General features: G+C 37.0%; 1 pseudogene; it reads right to left on the bottom strand.

Moving 5' to 3' along the window:
* Positions 1 to 10,217: 10,217 nt before the first annotated feature.
* Positions 10,218 to 11,180, bottom strand: LOC116633503 (annotated as a pseudogene).
* Between the last annotated feature and the right edge of the window lie 4,314 nt (positions 11,181 to 15,494).

Raw genomic sequence — 15,494 nt, 5'->3', positions numbered from 1 at the left:
CATAGGAACCTCAGGCTCATTGAAGAGTAAGGAGGTGATAAGTCACAGTTCCCAGCTTCTCTCTGAGGAGGAAAAGAGTTGGACCATGCATTTGGTGTTCTAACTTCTCTGGGAGCTACCCAAGAGATTGGCCCTGCCCTGCCTATCTCAGAGTGCCAATGGAACTTGGCATACTCTAGATCCCTGGGGCCCACTAAAAACAAAGACAGAAGTTTGGACTGGCATGAAGGTATGAGAGGCCTACAGATGCTCAGATGAGATTGATTGGTGAAGATCTTCTCCTGTACAAGTCCAGTCCAGGAAGATGGAGATGTGGTTGTTTTTCCTAATGTGTAGGTACCAACACAGAGTCAAAGAAAATGAAGAAACAGGGAAACATTGAACAAATAAAGAAACAAACAAACAAACAAAAACTCCAGAAATCATCCCTAATGAAATGGAGATTTATGAATTACCTGGCAGAGAATTCAAAATAACTCATAAAGATATAAAGATGCTTGGTGAGCTCCTAAGAATAATAAATAAATAAATAAATAAATAAACAAACAAAGGGAGAATTTCAACAGGCAGAAAATCTGAAATAGAACCAAATAAATTTTGAGCTGAACAATATGATAGCTAAATTAAAAAAAATTTAATAGAAGGGTTCAACATTAGCCTAGAGCAAGCAGAAGAGAGAGTCAATAAACTTGAAGACAAGTCATTTGAAATTAGTCAGAGGAGGAAAAAGTAAAAGAATTTAAAGGAGTGAAAGGAGCTTAAGAGAATTATTGAACACCATTAAAAAGATCAATATATGCATTAGGAAAGTTCCAGAAGGAGCAGAGTCCTAGAAAGGACCAGAAAATTTATCAAGAAATAGTAAGTTGAAAATGTCCCAAATCTAGCAAAGGAAATGGAAAACCAGATCCAGGAAGTTCAGAGGGCCCCAAGTAAGATGAAATCAAATAAATTCATTCTGAGACACATTATAATCAAATTGTAAAAAGTCAAAGATAGGGAATTTTGAAAACAAGATAAAAGTGAATTTTCACATATAAGGAAACTCCTAAAAAGTATTATCAAATTTTCCAGCAGAAACCTTGCAGAACAGGAAGGAGTAGGGTGATATATTGAAATTGCTGGGGGGCAGAGAGGATGGGGAGGTAGGGGAAAAAAAAGAAAACAAGAAAGAAAAAACACCTGCCAACCAAGAATACTATAGCCAGCAAAAGTTTGCTTAAAAAATGAAAGAGATGTTCATAAATATATATATATATATATATGTAATTTCCAAGATAAACAAGAACTGAGAAAATTCATCACCATTACCAACATTACAAGAAATGCTAAAGGTGGGGTGCCTGGGTAGCTCAATCAGTTAAGCTTCTGACTCTTGATTTCAGCTCAGATCATAATCTAAGCCCCATGTCAGGTTCTGTTCAACAGAGTCTGCTTGAGATTCTCTCTCTCCGCCTCTCCCACTGCTCCTCTCCCTACTTGCACTTTCTCTCTCTAAAATAAATAAATAAATAAATAAATAAATAAATAAATAAATAAATAAATAAAATCTTAAAAAAGAAACTTTAAATACATTTTTCTTTAAAGGGAATTTTTCATTCTAAAATGAGGAAATTTAAACAGCAAGATAGCACACAATGTAAGATACACAATATAAATAGGTGTGTCTTGATGCATCAATAACATAAAGAGGGTGAGTAAAAGTGTAGTTTGTATGTGACTAAAGTTGTCACCAGTTTAAAATAGACTGTTTTAACTATATTTTATGTAAAACATGAAAACCACAAAGAAAATACCCATAAAAGTTATATAAAATAAAAAGAGGGAGGAGGGTACATGGGTGGCTCAGTTGGTGAAGCATGTGCTTTAGGTTCAGGTCATGATCCCAGAATCCTGGAATGAAGCCCTGCATCAGACTCCCTGCTCAGTGGGGAGACTACTTCTCCCTCTTCCTCTGCCCTTCCCCCCTGCCCCTATGCTCTCTCTCTCTCTCTCTCAAATAAATAAAATTTTTTTTTTAAAAAGAGGGAGGAATCAAAGCAATTTAATACAGAGAGAGAGAGAAACACAAAAGAAAAAACAATAGAGGAAAAGAGGGACAAAAGAACTACAAACAGAAAATAATGAGCAAAAAGCAATAATAAATTTTGTTTCTATCAGTAACTACTTCAAGTATAAATGGATGTAACTCACCAATCAAAAGACATAGAGTGGTTGAATGGATTAAAGTAAAACAAAACAAGATCTATCCACATGCTATATATAAGAGACCCCTCTTAGTTTTAAAGGCGTACTTAGGCTAGAAGTAAAGGGACATAAAAAGATATTCCATGAAAATGCTACCCAAAATAGAGCAGAAGTAGCTAAACAAATTAAACCAAATAGATTATAAGTCACAAGAGACAATTAAGGATATTGTATAATGATGAAAATTGACCAGGAAGACATAACAATTATATATGCAAACAATAGCAAAGAACCTAAATATATAAGGCAAACATTGACAAATCTGAAGGGAGAAATAGCAGTGCATAAAAGTAGAAAACTTCAATATCCCATTTGCAACAATGAATAGAACAACCATACAGAATATCAAAAAAGAAACAGCAGACTTAACATTATGGACCAAATATATAACAGATCAAGAACATTCAATCCAGGGGCGCCTGGGTGGCTCAGTCGTTAAGCGACTGCCTTCGGCTCGGGTCATGATCCCAGGGTCCTGGGATCGAGCCCCGCATCGGGCTCCCTGCTCGGCAGGGAGCCTGCTTCTCCCTCTCCCGCTCCCCCTGCTTGTGTTCCTTCTCTCGCTGTGTCTCTCTCTGTCAAATAAATAAATAAAAATCTTAAAAAAAAAAAAAAAAAACATTCAATCCAGCAGCAGCAGAATATACATATTCTCAAGTCCACATGGAATATTCTCTAGTAAGAGTCATGTTATATCACAAAAATGAAACAAAAGTCTTAACCAATTTAAGAAGATTGAAATTCTACTTAGTATCTTCTCCAAACACAATAGAATAAAGCTAGAAATTAATAGCAGAAAGAAGACTTTAAAATTTACAAATATGTAGATATTAAACAACACATTTATAAACAACCAACACATCAAAGAAGAAATCAAAGTGGAATTAGAAAATAACTTGAGCCAAATGAAAATAAAAACACAGCATACCAAAACTTATGGAATACACCAAAAGCAGTACTAGAAGGGTAATTTATAGTAATAAATGCCTGCAATAAAAAAGAGGAAGGATCTTAAATAAGTAACTATATACCTCAAAGAACTAGAAAAAAAAAATACTCATCAGGAGGAGGGAAATAATAAAGATTAAGCCAAAAATAAATGAAATAAATAATAGAAAATTTGACAAAACTGAAAGTTGATTTTTTGAAAAGATAAAATTAACAAACCTTTAGCTAGACTAAAAGAAAAGTATACATAAAAGAGGAGACATTACAACATCACAATTTTTATTTTATAGAAATAAAAAGGATCAAAAGAAAGTATATGAATAATTATATACAAGGTATCTGGATATCCTAAAATAGATAAGTTCCTAGAAACATAAAACTATCAACACTGACTAACGAAGAAAAAGAAATTAAAAATCTGAATAGACCAATAACCAATATGAAGGTTGAATCAGTAATCAAAAACCCCCATTGAAGAAAATCCCAGGATTTGAAGGTTTCACTGGGGAATTCTACCAAAAAGTTAAAGAACAAATGCCAATCCTCAAAATCTCTAAAAAAAAAATGAAACGAGGAGACTACTACTAAACTCATTTTATAAGGCCAACATTACTTGGATACCAAAGACAGATAAAGACACCACAAGAAAAGAAAACTACAGGACAATATCTCTGGTGAACAGAGATGTAAAAATCCTCAACAAAATGCTAGTAAAATGAATCCAACATATTAAAAAGATCAGGTACCTATGATGGGTTTTTATTTTTATTTATTTATTTATTTTTTTTTTTAAAAGATTTTATTTATTTATTTGACAGACAGAGACCCACAGCGAGAGAGGGAACACAAGCAGGGGGAGTGGGAGAGGGAGAAGCAGGCTTCCCGTGGAGCAGAGAGCCCGGTGTGGGGCTCGATCCCAGGACCCTGGGATCATGACCTGAGCTGAAGGCAGTCGCTTAACGACTGAGCCACCCAGGTGCCCCTATGATGGGTTTTTAGAATATAGGTGAGGTTTGTTGGGGTGAGGTCCAGAGCTTACAACCAAAAGAATTCTTGAGACATCTTTGGCACGAAAAGGTGGTTTTATTGAAGCATGGAGACAGGACCTGTGGGCAGAAGGAGCTGCTGCACTGGGGTTGTGAGGGGTGACTGATTATATACTTCGGAGTTTGGGGAGGTAAGGAAAAGGGAGGTTTCAAAAGGATTTTCATATGTTAAAGAAGACTCACAAGATACTGGAGGCCTTGCCATTTTCAAGTTAAGGTTGTTTTTCCCTCTAGGAAGACATTAACATTAAGACAGTTGGGATGTTCCTGGAGGAATATCACACATATCCCACCCAGGATTGGTGGGGGTGGAGTTGCAGGGTGTCAGCTTATGCTTTGTCCTTAGTCTTCTACTCCCTCATCACCATGGCCAAATGGCTTTTATTTCTAGGATACAATGATAGTTCGACATTTGAAAAATCAATATGGTACACCACAGATAGGGAAGATAGTGACTGGGTAGGAAGACCCTAGGCTCATCTTGTCCCATGAACACAACTGGAGAACTATCAGATCATCCTAAATACCCAGAAATTGACCTGAAGACTGAAAGAACAAACTCCACATCAAAGAAGGTAGGAAGTATGGAGATGTGGTTTAGGGAAGAAGCAGATCACAGGTGTTGTGGAGGGAGGGAGCCATGGTCATGGAGAAGGGTGAAAGAGAGGAGCACACAGGGGAATGCACAAAAAGATCATTTCCTGGAAGTAGTTTGGAAAACTAGAGCAGCTAAATTTTGTGAATTCTTGAAACCAGCAGGGCCTAAAGCCTGTAGTTTTAAAGGTCAATGGGCTTGGCTGGGATAGAGCCCTGAGGGCACTGCCCTACTCCTGGAGAGAAGGCAGGCAAACAACCCAACAACAGAAAGCATAGAAGCAAAGATCTCAAAAACACCTGAGGCACACAGCAGGGAGATTATTCAATCTTCTTGGAGTGCTTCCCTAAGAGGCAAAGTTCAAGCAGACACCTCTCTGGGAACTAAGGAGCTAGACTGTGCCATTTCCCACCCCTTCCCTCAGCATAAACATAGAACCACCTGCAGGAAGAGGCACAGCATCTACACTAACTGCCTAACTTGCTTACACCAAACCTCATGCCCCTATGCTGTGGCAGGACTGGCCCTCTTAGTCAATATTCCTTCAGTCCCAATGCAGCACACCCCTCTCCCAGACAGTCCTGCCCACACCATATCTCCTGACCAGATTTCTGTAGGGCTTCAGTCTCCTGGAAATGGTATCGGTCTCATTTCACAGTTAGACCAGAGCACACCCAGTTAAGACTCACCATATTCAGGCCAAGGACCAACCACAGCAGGCAAGGAGAGCCTCTGCAGATGACTGACCTGCTCTCCAGAACAGAGCAGCCAAAACACAACAACAGAGACAATGCATCACAACCAGAGACACTCCCTGAAGTGCCAGCCTCTGGGCACTACATGACCTAATATATAAACCCATTACTTTCAGCAGCACGAAACATAACTGGCTTTTCTAATACACAGAAGAAGGTAGACTTAGACAAAATGCCAAGATAGAGGAATATACCACAAATAAGGAACAAGATAAGGCCACAGCCAAGATCTAAGCAAAACAGAACAATCATAAGGATATTCACCAGGCTTGAGAAAGAGTAGAAGACATCAGGGGGACCCCTACCACAGAGATACAAGTGTTAAAAAAGAATCATTCAGAGATGAAGAATGTGATAAATGAGATAGTAACAGGCTCGATGCAAGAACAGCAAGCTGAAAAAAGCAGAGGAATAAATTAGTGATCTAGAAGACGAAATAATGGAAAATAATGAAGCTGAACAAAAGAGAGAAAGAAGAATTATGGAACTTGAGAAGAGACTTAGGGAACTCAGTGACTCCATCAAATGTAATTAACACTTGTATTATAGGAGTCCCAGAAGAAGAGAGATAAAAGAGGCAGAAAATTTATTTGAGGAAATGATAGCTAAAAACTTCCCTAATCTGAGGAAGGAGACATCCAGATCCAGGAGGCACAGAGAACTCCTGTCAAAATCAACAAAGCATGCCAACACGAGACATACTGTAATTAAATTTAAAAAGTTTATGGATAAAAAATCTTAAAAGCATTAAGACAAAAGAAGTCCCTAACTTACAAGTAAAGACCCATAAGCCTAGCTTCAGATTTCTCCACAGAAACTTGGCAAGTCAAAAGAGACTAGCACAATGTAGTCAAAGTGCTGAATGGGAAAAATCTGTAGCCAAGAATACTCTATCCAGCAAGGCTATCATTCATAACAGAAGGAGATATAAAGAGTTTCCCAGACAAACAAAAACTAAAGGAATTTGTGACCACTAAACCAACCCTGCAAGAAATATTAAAGAGAATTCTTAGTGCAAAGGAAACACCAAAAATGACAAAGACTGGAAAGGATCAGAGAAAATCTCCAGAAACAATGGAAAAAAAATAATAAAATCACACTAACTACATTTCTATCAATAATTACTTTGAATGTAAATGGACTAAATGCTCCAATCAAAAGACAGGGTTTCAGAATGGATAAAAAAAAAAAAAATAAGACCCATCAATATCCTGCCTACAAGAGACTCACTTTAGACCTAAAGACACCTGCAGATTGAAAATGAGGCGATGGAGAAACACTTGTCATGCAAATAGATGTCAAAAGAAAGCTAGAGTAGTAATACATATATTGGACAAACGACTTTAAAGCAAAGACTGTAACAAGAGATGAAGAGGGCACTATATCATAATAAAGGGGACAATCCAACAAGATCTAACAATTGAAAATATGCACCCAACATAGGAGCACCCAAATATATAAAGCAATTAATAACAAACATAAGGGAACTAATTGATAATAATACAATAATAGTAGGAGAATTTAACACCTCCCTTACATCAAAGGACAGATCATCTAAACAGAAAATCAGTAAGGAAACAATGGCTTTGAATGACACACTGGACCAGATGTACTTAACAGATATATTCAGAACATTTCATCCTAAAACAGCAGAATACACATTCTTTTTAAGTGCACATGGGACATTCTCCAGAACAGATCACATACTGGGTCACAAATCAGGCTTCACCAAATACAAAAAGACTGAGATCATACCATGCATGCTTTCTGACAATAACACTATGAAACTTGAAGTCAACCACAAGAAAAAAATTTGGAATGACCACGAATACATTGAGGTTAAACAACATGCTACTAAACAATGAATGGTTCAACCAGGAAATCAAAGAAGAAATAAAAAAATACATGGAAACAAACGAAAATGAAAACACAACAGTATGAATCCTTTGGATGCTGCAAAGGCAGCAAAAGCTCCCTTCCTAAGAGTGAAGTATATGGCATTACAGGCCTACCTCAAGAAGCAAGAAAAATATCAAACAACCTAACCTTATACCTAAAGAAGCTAGAAAAACAAAACAAACAAACAAACAAATAAAAAACAACAGATGAAGCCTAAAGCCAACACAAGGAAGGCAATAATAAAGATTAGAGCAGAAATAAATGATAAAGAACCTAAAAAACAATAGAACAGATCTATGAAACCAGGAGACGGTTCTTTGGAAAAATTAATAAAATTGATAAACCTCCAGCCAGACTTATCAAAAAGAAAAGATAAAGGAGCAAATAAATAAAATCACAAATGAGAAAGGAGAAATAACAACCAACAATCACAGAAATACAAGCAATCACATATGAAGAAAAACTATATGCCAACAAATTGGACAACCTGGAAGAAGTGGATAAATTCCTAGAAATATATAAACTACAGAAACTAACACAGGAAGAAATAGAAAACCTGAACAGATTGATAACCAACAAGGAAATTGAATTAGTAGTAAAAAAACTTCCAACAAACAGAAGTCCATGGTCAGATGGCATCACAGGTGAATTCTACCAACCACTTATAGAAGAGTTAATACTTATTCTTCTCAAACTGTTCCAAAAAAAAGAAAAGGAAGGAAAACTTTCAGATTCATTCTATGAGGCCAGAATTAACCTTATTTGAAAACCAGATAAAGATACCACTAAAAAAGAGAACTATAGGCCAATATCCCTCATGAACAGGGATGCAAAAATTTTCAACAAAATACTAGCAAATGAAATCCAAAGATACATGAAAAAAATCATTTGCCACAATCAAGTGGGGTTTATTCCTGGGTTGCAAGAGTGGTTCAATATTTGCAAATCAATCAATATATACACCATATTAATAAAAGAAAGTGTAAGAACAACTGATGCAGAAAAGTCATTTCACAAAGTATAACATCCCTTCATGATAAAAACTCTCAACAAAGTAGGTTTAGAGAGAATATACCTTATATAATAAAGGTTATATATGAAAAACCCACAGCTAATATCATCCTCAATGGGGAAAAACTGAGAGCTTTTCCTCTAGAGTCATGAACAAAACAGTGCTGTCCACTCTCACCACTGTTATTTTTTATTTATTTATTTAAATTCAATTAGCCAACCTATAGTACATCATTAGTCCCAGATGCAGTGTTTAACAATTTATCAGTTGCGTGTAACAACCAGTGCTCACCACATCATGAGCCCTCCTTAATGCCCATCACCCAGTTACCCCATCTCCCACCCATCTCCCTTCCGGCAATCCTCAGTTTGTTTCCTATAGTTAAGAGTCTCTCATGATTTTTCTCCTTCTTTGATGACTTCCCATTCAGTTTTTCTTCCCTTCCCCTATGATCTTCTGTGCTGTTTCCTATATTCCACATATGAGTGAAATCATATGATAATTGTCTTTAACTGAATGATTTATATCACTCAGCATGATACCCTACTGTTCCATCCATGTCAATGCAAATGGTAAATATTCATCCTTTCTGAAGGCTGAGTAAATTTCCATTGTATATATATACCACATCTTTATCCATTCGTCTGTTGATGGACATCTTGGCTCTTTCCACAGTTTGGCTATTGTGGACATTGCTACCATGAACATTGGGGTGCAGGTACCCCTTTGGATCACTGCATTTGTATCTTTGGGGTAAATATGCAGTAGTGCAATTGCTGCATCATAGGGTAGCTCTATTTTCAACATCCTGAGGAACCTCCATAGTGTTTCCCAGAGTGGCTGCACCAGCTTGCATTCCCACCAACAGTGTAAGAGGGTTCTCCTTTCTCCGCATCCTTGCCAACATTTGTTGTTTCCTGTCTTGTTAATTATTGCCATTCTGATTGGTATGAGGTGGTATCTCATTGTGGTTTTGATTTGTATTTACCTGATGCCAAGTGATGTTGAGCATTTTTTCATGTGTCTGTGGGCCATTTGTATGTCTTCTTTGGAGAAATGTCTGTTCATGTTTTCTGCCCATTACTTGACTGGGTTATTTGTTTTTTGGGTGTTGAGTTTGAGACGTTCTTTACAGATCTTGGATACTAGCCATTTATCTGATATGTCATTTGCAAATATCTTCTCCATGCTGTTGGTTGTCTTTTGGTTTTGTTGACTGCTTCCTTTGCTGTGCAAAAGCTTTTTATCTTGATGAAATCCCAATAGTTCATTTTTGCTTTTGTTTCCCTTGCCTTTAGAGGTGTATCTAGCAAGAAGTTGCTGTGGCCAAGGTCAAAGAGGTTGTTGCCTGTGTTCTTCTCTAAGATTTTTTTTTTTTTTAAGACACATTTATTCAGCGTCATGATCAGACTATTACATTTAGCAATCAACAGCATGGGTGCAAAAAAAAAAAAAATACATTAAAACCCTTTGTTGGAATGCTTTACACTTTCCACAGAACAGAAACTAAAATAACCTGTTATACAATTAGTCACAAATACAGTCCTTGAGGTTTTGCCCATACACATGAATATTGTCTAAAACATGTCTTCTTTGTAGCACCTAGGCCCTGCCACCACTGTGCTTGGCTGAGTTCACAAATCTGCTGTAACCTGTAGCTTCCCTGTCACTTCTCTGGCTCTCCTCTCCCGCTCAGGTTTGTTTCCTGGCAGTAATTAAAACCTTCTGCCACTGCCATAGCTACTGCTGCTGCTGGAACCACCACAGCCACCTTGGTTTCGTGGTTTGGCAAAGTATTGGCCTCCACCACCATAGGGGCCAGAGCTTCTGCCTCCAAAATTTCCTCCTTTCATGGGTCCAAAATTTGAGGATTGGTTGTTGTAATTGCCAAAATCATTATAGCTTCTGCCACCTCCAAAGTTGCTTCCATCATTACCAAATCCATTATAGCCATCCCCACTGCCACCATATCCACCACCACCTCGACTGCCACCAAAGCCACCTCGACCACTGAAGTTCCGTCCACGACCAAAGTTGTCATTCCCACCAAAACCACCTCCACGACCACCACCAAAGATTCCAGAACCACTTCGACCTCTTTGGCTGGATGAAGTGCTAGCCATCTCTTGCTTAGATAGGGCTTTCCTTACTTCACAGTTGTGGCCATTCACAGTACGGTATTTTTGAATGACAATCTTGTCTACAGAGTCATGGTCATCAAATGTTACAAAAGCAAAACCTCTCTTTTTGCCACTGCCTCAGTCAGTCATGATCTCTATCACTTCAATTTTCCCATACTGTTCAAAATAATCTCTTAGATGATGTTCTTCAGTGTCTTCTTTAATGCCACCAACAAAAATCTTTTTCACAGTTAAGTGGGCACCAGGTCTTTGAGAATCTTCTCTTGAGACAGCCCTCTTTGGTTCCACAACTCTTCCAGCCACCTTGTGTGACCTTGCATTCATGGTTGCATCCACCTCCTCCACAGTGGCATATGTGACAAACTCAAAGCCTCTGGAGCACTTGGTGTTTGGATCTCTCATTACCACACAGTCTGTAAGCATTCTGCATTGTTCAAAATGGCTCCCCAGACTCTCATTGCTTGTTTCAAAGCTCAAACCTCCGATGAAGAGCTTCTGCAGCTGTTCAGGCTCTTTGGGAGACTCTGACTTAGACATGATGGCGGTGGGAGGGGAGACTTTAACGATGCTTACTCTGTGGCATCCATGGGCAGAAAGCTCTTCTCTAAGATTTTGAGAATTTCTGTCTCACATTTAGGTTTTTCATCCATTTTGAGTTTATCTTTGTGTATGGTATAAGAAAAAGGCCCAGTTTCATACTCCTGCATGTGGCTGTCCAATTTTCCCAGCACCATTTATTAAAGAGACTGTGCTTTTTCCATTGGCTATTCTTTCCTGCTTTGTCGAAGATTAGTTGATAATAGAGTTGAGGGTCCATTTCTGGGTTCTCTATTCTGTTCCATTGATCTATGCATCTGTGTTTGTGCCAGTACCATACTGTCTTGATGATTACAGCTTTGTAATATAGCTTGAAGTCTGGAATTGTGATGCCACCAGCTTTGGTTTTCTTTTTCAATATTCCTCTTGCTATTTGGGGTTTTTTTCTGATCCCATGAAAATTTTAGGATTATTTGTTCCAGCTCTGTGAAAAATGTCAATGGTATTTTGGTAGGGATTGGATTGAATGTATAGATTGCTCTGGGTAGCATGGGCATTTTAACAATATTTATTCTTCTAATCCATGATCATGGAATGTCATTCCATTTGTTTGTGTCTTCCTCAGTTTCTTTCATAAGTGTTCTGTAGTTTTTAGAGTACAGATCTTTTACCTCTTTGGTCAGGTTTATTCCTAGGTTTTTTATGGCTTTTGGTACAATTATAAATGGGATGAACTTCTTAATTTCTCTTTCTTCTGGCTCATTGTTGGTGTATAGAAATGCAACTGATTTCTGTGCATTGTTTTTATATCCTGCCACATTGCTGAATTCCTGTATGAATTCTAGCAATTTTGGGGTGGAGTCTTTTGGGTTTTCTGCATAAAGTATCATATCATCTGCGAAGAATGAGAGTTTGACTTTTTCTTTGCTAATTTGAATGCCTTTTATTTCTTTTTATTGTCTGATTGCTGAGGCTAAGACTTCTAGTAGTACCATGTTGAACAACAGTGGTGGGAGTGGGTATCCCTGTCCCCTTTGATGAAGGATTAGTATCCAAAATGACCTTAGAAGAAAAGTTCTCAGTGTTTCCCCATTGAGAATGATATTCGCTGTGGGTTTTTCATAGATGGCTTTTATGATATGAGGTATGTCCCCTCTATCCCTACACTGTGGAGAGTTTTAATCAAGAAAGGATGCTGTACTTTGTCAAATGCTTTTTCTGCATCAATTGAGATGATCATATGGTTCTTGTCTTTTCTTTTATTAATGTGATGTATCACACTGATGGATTTGTGAATGTTGAACCACCCTTGCAGCCCAGGATTAAATCCCACTTGGTAATGGTGAATAATCCATTTTATGTACTGTTGGATCCTATTGGCTAGTGTCTTGGTGAGAATTTTTTCATCAATGTTCATGAGGGATAATGGTCTGTAATTCTCATTTTTGATGGGGTCTTTGTGTGGTTTTGGGATCAAGGCAATGCTGGCCTCATAGAATGAGTTTGGAAGTTTTCCTTCCATTTCTATTTTTTGAAACAGCTTCAGAAGAATAGGTATTAATTCTTCTTTAAATGTTTGGTAGAATACCTTGGGAAGCCATTGGGCCCTTGACTTGTTTGTCAGGAGATTTTTGATTACTGCTTCAATTTCCTTGCTGTTATGGGTCTGTTCACGTTTTCTATTTCTTCCTGTTTCAGTTTTGGTGGTTTATACATCTCAGGGAATGCACCCATTTCTTCCAGATTGCCTAATTTGTTGACATATAGGTGCTCATAATATGTTCTTAAAATTGTTTGTATTTCCTTGATGTTGGTCATGATCTCTCCTCTTTCATTCATGATTTTATTAATTTAGGTCCTTTGTCTTTTCTTTTGATAAGTCTGCCTACTGATTTATTAATATTATTAATTCTTTCAAAGACCCAGCTTCTAGTTTCATTGATCTGTTCTACTGTTCTTCTGGTTTCAATTTCATTGATTTCTGCTCTAATCTTTATTATTTCTCTTCTCCTGCTGGGTTTAGTCTTTATTTGCTGTTCTTTCTTCAGCTCCTTAGGTGTAAGGTTAGTTAGTGTATTTGAGACTTTTCTAATTTTTTGAGAGAGACTTTTATTGCTATGTAATTCCCTCTTAGGACCACCTTTGCTGTATCCCAAAGGTTCTGAACAGCTGGATTTTCATTTTTATTAGTTTCCATGAATTTTTTAAGTTCTTTAATTTCCTAGTTGACCCATTCATTCTTTAGCAGGATGCTCTTTAGCCTTCAAGTGTTTGAGTTATTTCCAAATTTCCTCATGTGATTGAGTTCAAATTCTAAAGCACTGTGGTCTGAAAATATGCAGGGAATAATCCCAATCTTTTGGCATTGGTTGAGACCTGATTTGTGACCCAGTGTGTGATCAATTCAAAACAGGGTGGTTCCTGCACAAAAATAAACACATAGATCAATAGATCAGAATAGAAAACCCAGAAATGAACCAAAAACTAGATGTCCAATTAATCTTTGACAAAGCAGGAAAGACTATCCAATGGGAAAAAGACAGTCTCTTCAACAAATGGTGTTGGGAAAACTGAACAGCAATATGCAAATGAATGAAACTGGACCACTTTCTTATACCAAACACAAAAATAAATTCAAAGTGGATTAAAGACCTAAATGTGAGACCTGAAACCATAAAAACTCTAGAGGAGAACAAAGACAATAACCTCTTGACATGGGCCACAGCAACTTCTTTCTAGCTATGTGTCCTGAGACAAAGGGAGCAACAGTAAAAATGAACTAGTGGGACTTCATAATAAAGAAGATAAAAAGCTTCTGCACAGTGAAGGAAACAATCAACATAACTAAAAGGCAGTCTATGGAATGGAGAAGATATTTGCAAATCACATATTTGGTGAAAGGTTAGTATAAAAAATTCATAAAGAAGTTATAAAACTCAACACCTAAAAAACAAATAGTCCCATTAACAAAAAGGCAGAAGACTTGAATACACATTTTTCTGAAGAAAACATACAGATGGACAATAGACAAATGAAAAGATGTTCAACATCACTCATCATCAGGAAATACAAATCAAAACTACAATGAGATATCACTTCACACCTGTCAGAATGGCTAAAATCAACAACAGAAGAAATGACAGGTGTTGGTGAGGATGTGGAGAATGGAAACCCTCTTGCACTGCTGGTGGGATTGCAAACTTGTGCAGCCACTCAGGAAAACAGTATGGAGGTTCCTCAGAAAATTAAAAATAGGACCACTGTGTGATCCAGCAATTGCACGACTAGGTATTTACCCAAAGATTATAAAAATAATAATTCAAATAACTATTAAATGCAATCTATAGATTCAATGCAACCTCTATAAAATCCCAACGGCATTTTTTTACAGTACTAGAAAAAAGTCCTAAAATTCATATAGAACCACAGGAGACCCCAAAAAGCCAAAATAGTCTTGAAAAAGAACAAAACTAAAGGCATTGCACTTCCTGATTTCAAACTATATTACAAAGCTACAGTATATGAAATGGTGTGATACTGGCATAAAAATAGACATAATATCAATACAACAGAATAAGGAAGTCCAGGAATCAACCCATTCATATATAGTCAAGAGATCTACAATAGGATGCTAAAAGCACACAATGGGGAAAGATAGTATTTTCCACAAATATTAATAAAATGTTTATCCACATGCAAAAGAATGATATTTGACCCTTATTTTACACCATACAAACAATATCAACTCAAAATGTATTAAAGATTTAAACATTTCAGGTAAGACCTGAAACTAAATCTCCTAGAAGAAAAATAGGGGAAAAGATTCATGACATTGGTCTTGGTAATGTTATCTTTACTATGACACCAAAAGCACAGGCAAGAAAAACAAAAATAGATAAGTGTGACATCAAACTAAAAAGTTCTTGCACAATAAAGCAACAAATCAATAGAGTGAAACAGCAACCTACAAAATGGGAAAAAATATTTGTAAGCCATATATCTAATAGGGATGAATCCCCAAAACATATAAGGATCTACTACAACTCAGTGGCAAAATAACTCAAATAACCTGACTACAAAATGGGCTAAGAACTTTAATAGATATTTCTGCAGGGACATATAAATGGCCAATAGATATATGAAAAGATACTCAGTGTCTCTATTCATCAGGGAAATGAAGTCATAACCATAATGAGATATAACCTCACACTGGTGAGGTTGGCAACTATAAAAAAGAAAGAAGAAAGAAAGAAAAAGAAAGAAAGAAAGAAAGAAAGAAAGAAAGAAAGAAAGAAAGAAAGAAAGAAAGAAAGA

Source organism: Phoca vitulina, unplaced genomic scaffold (assembly GCF_004348235.1).
Source record: "Phoca vitulina isolate PV1807 unplaced genomic scaffold, GSC_HSeal_1.0 scaffold8, whole genome shotgun sequence".
In the NCBI taxonomy this organism is placed as follows: Eukaryota; Metazoa; Chordata; class Mammalia; order Carnivora; family Phocidae; genus Phoca; species Phoca vitulina.
This window is presented reverse-complemented; position numbering and strand designations above follow the sequence as displayed.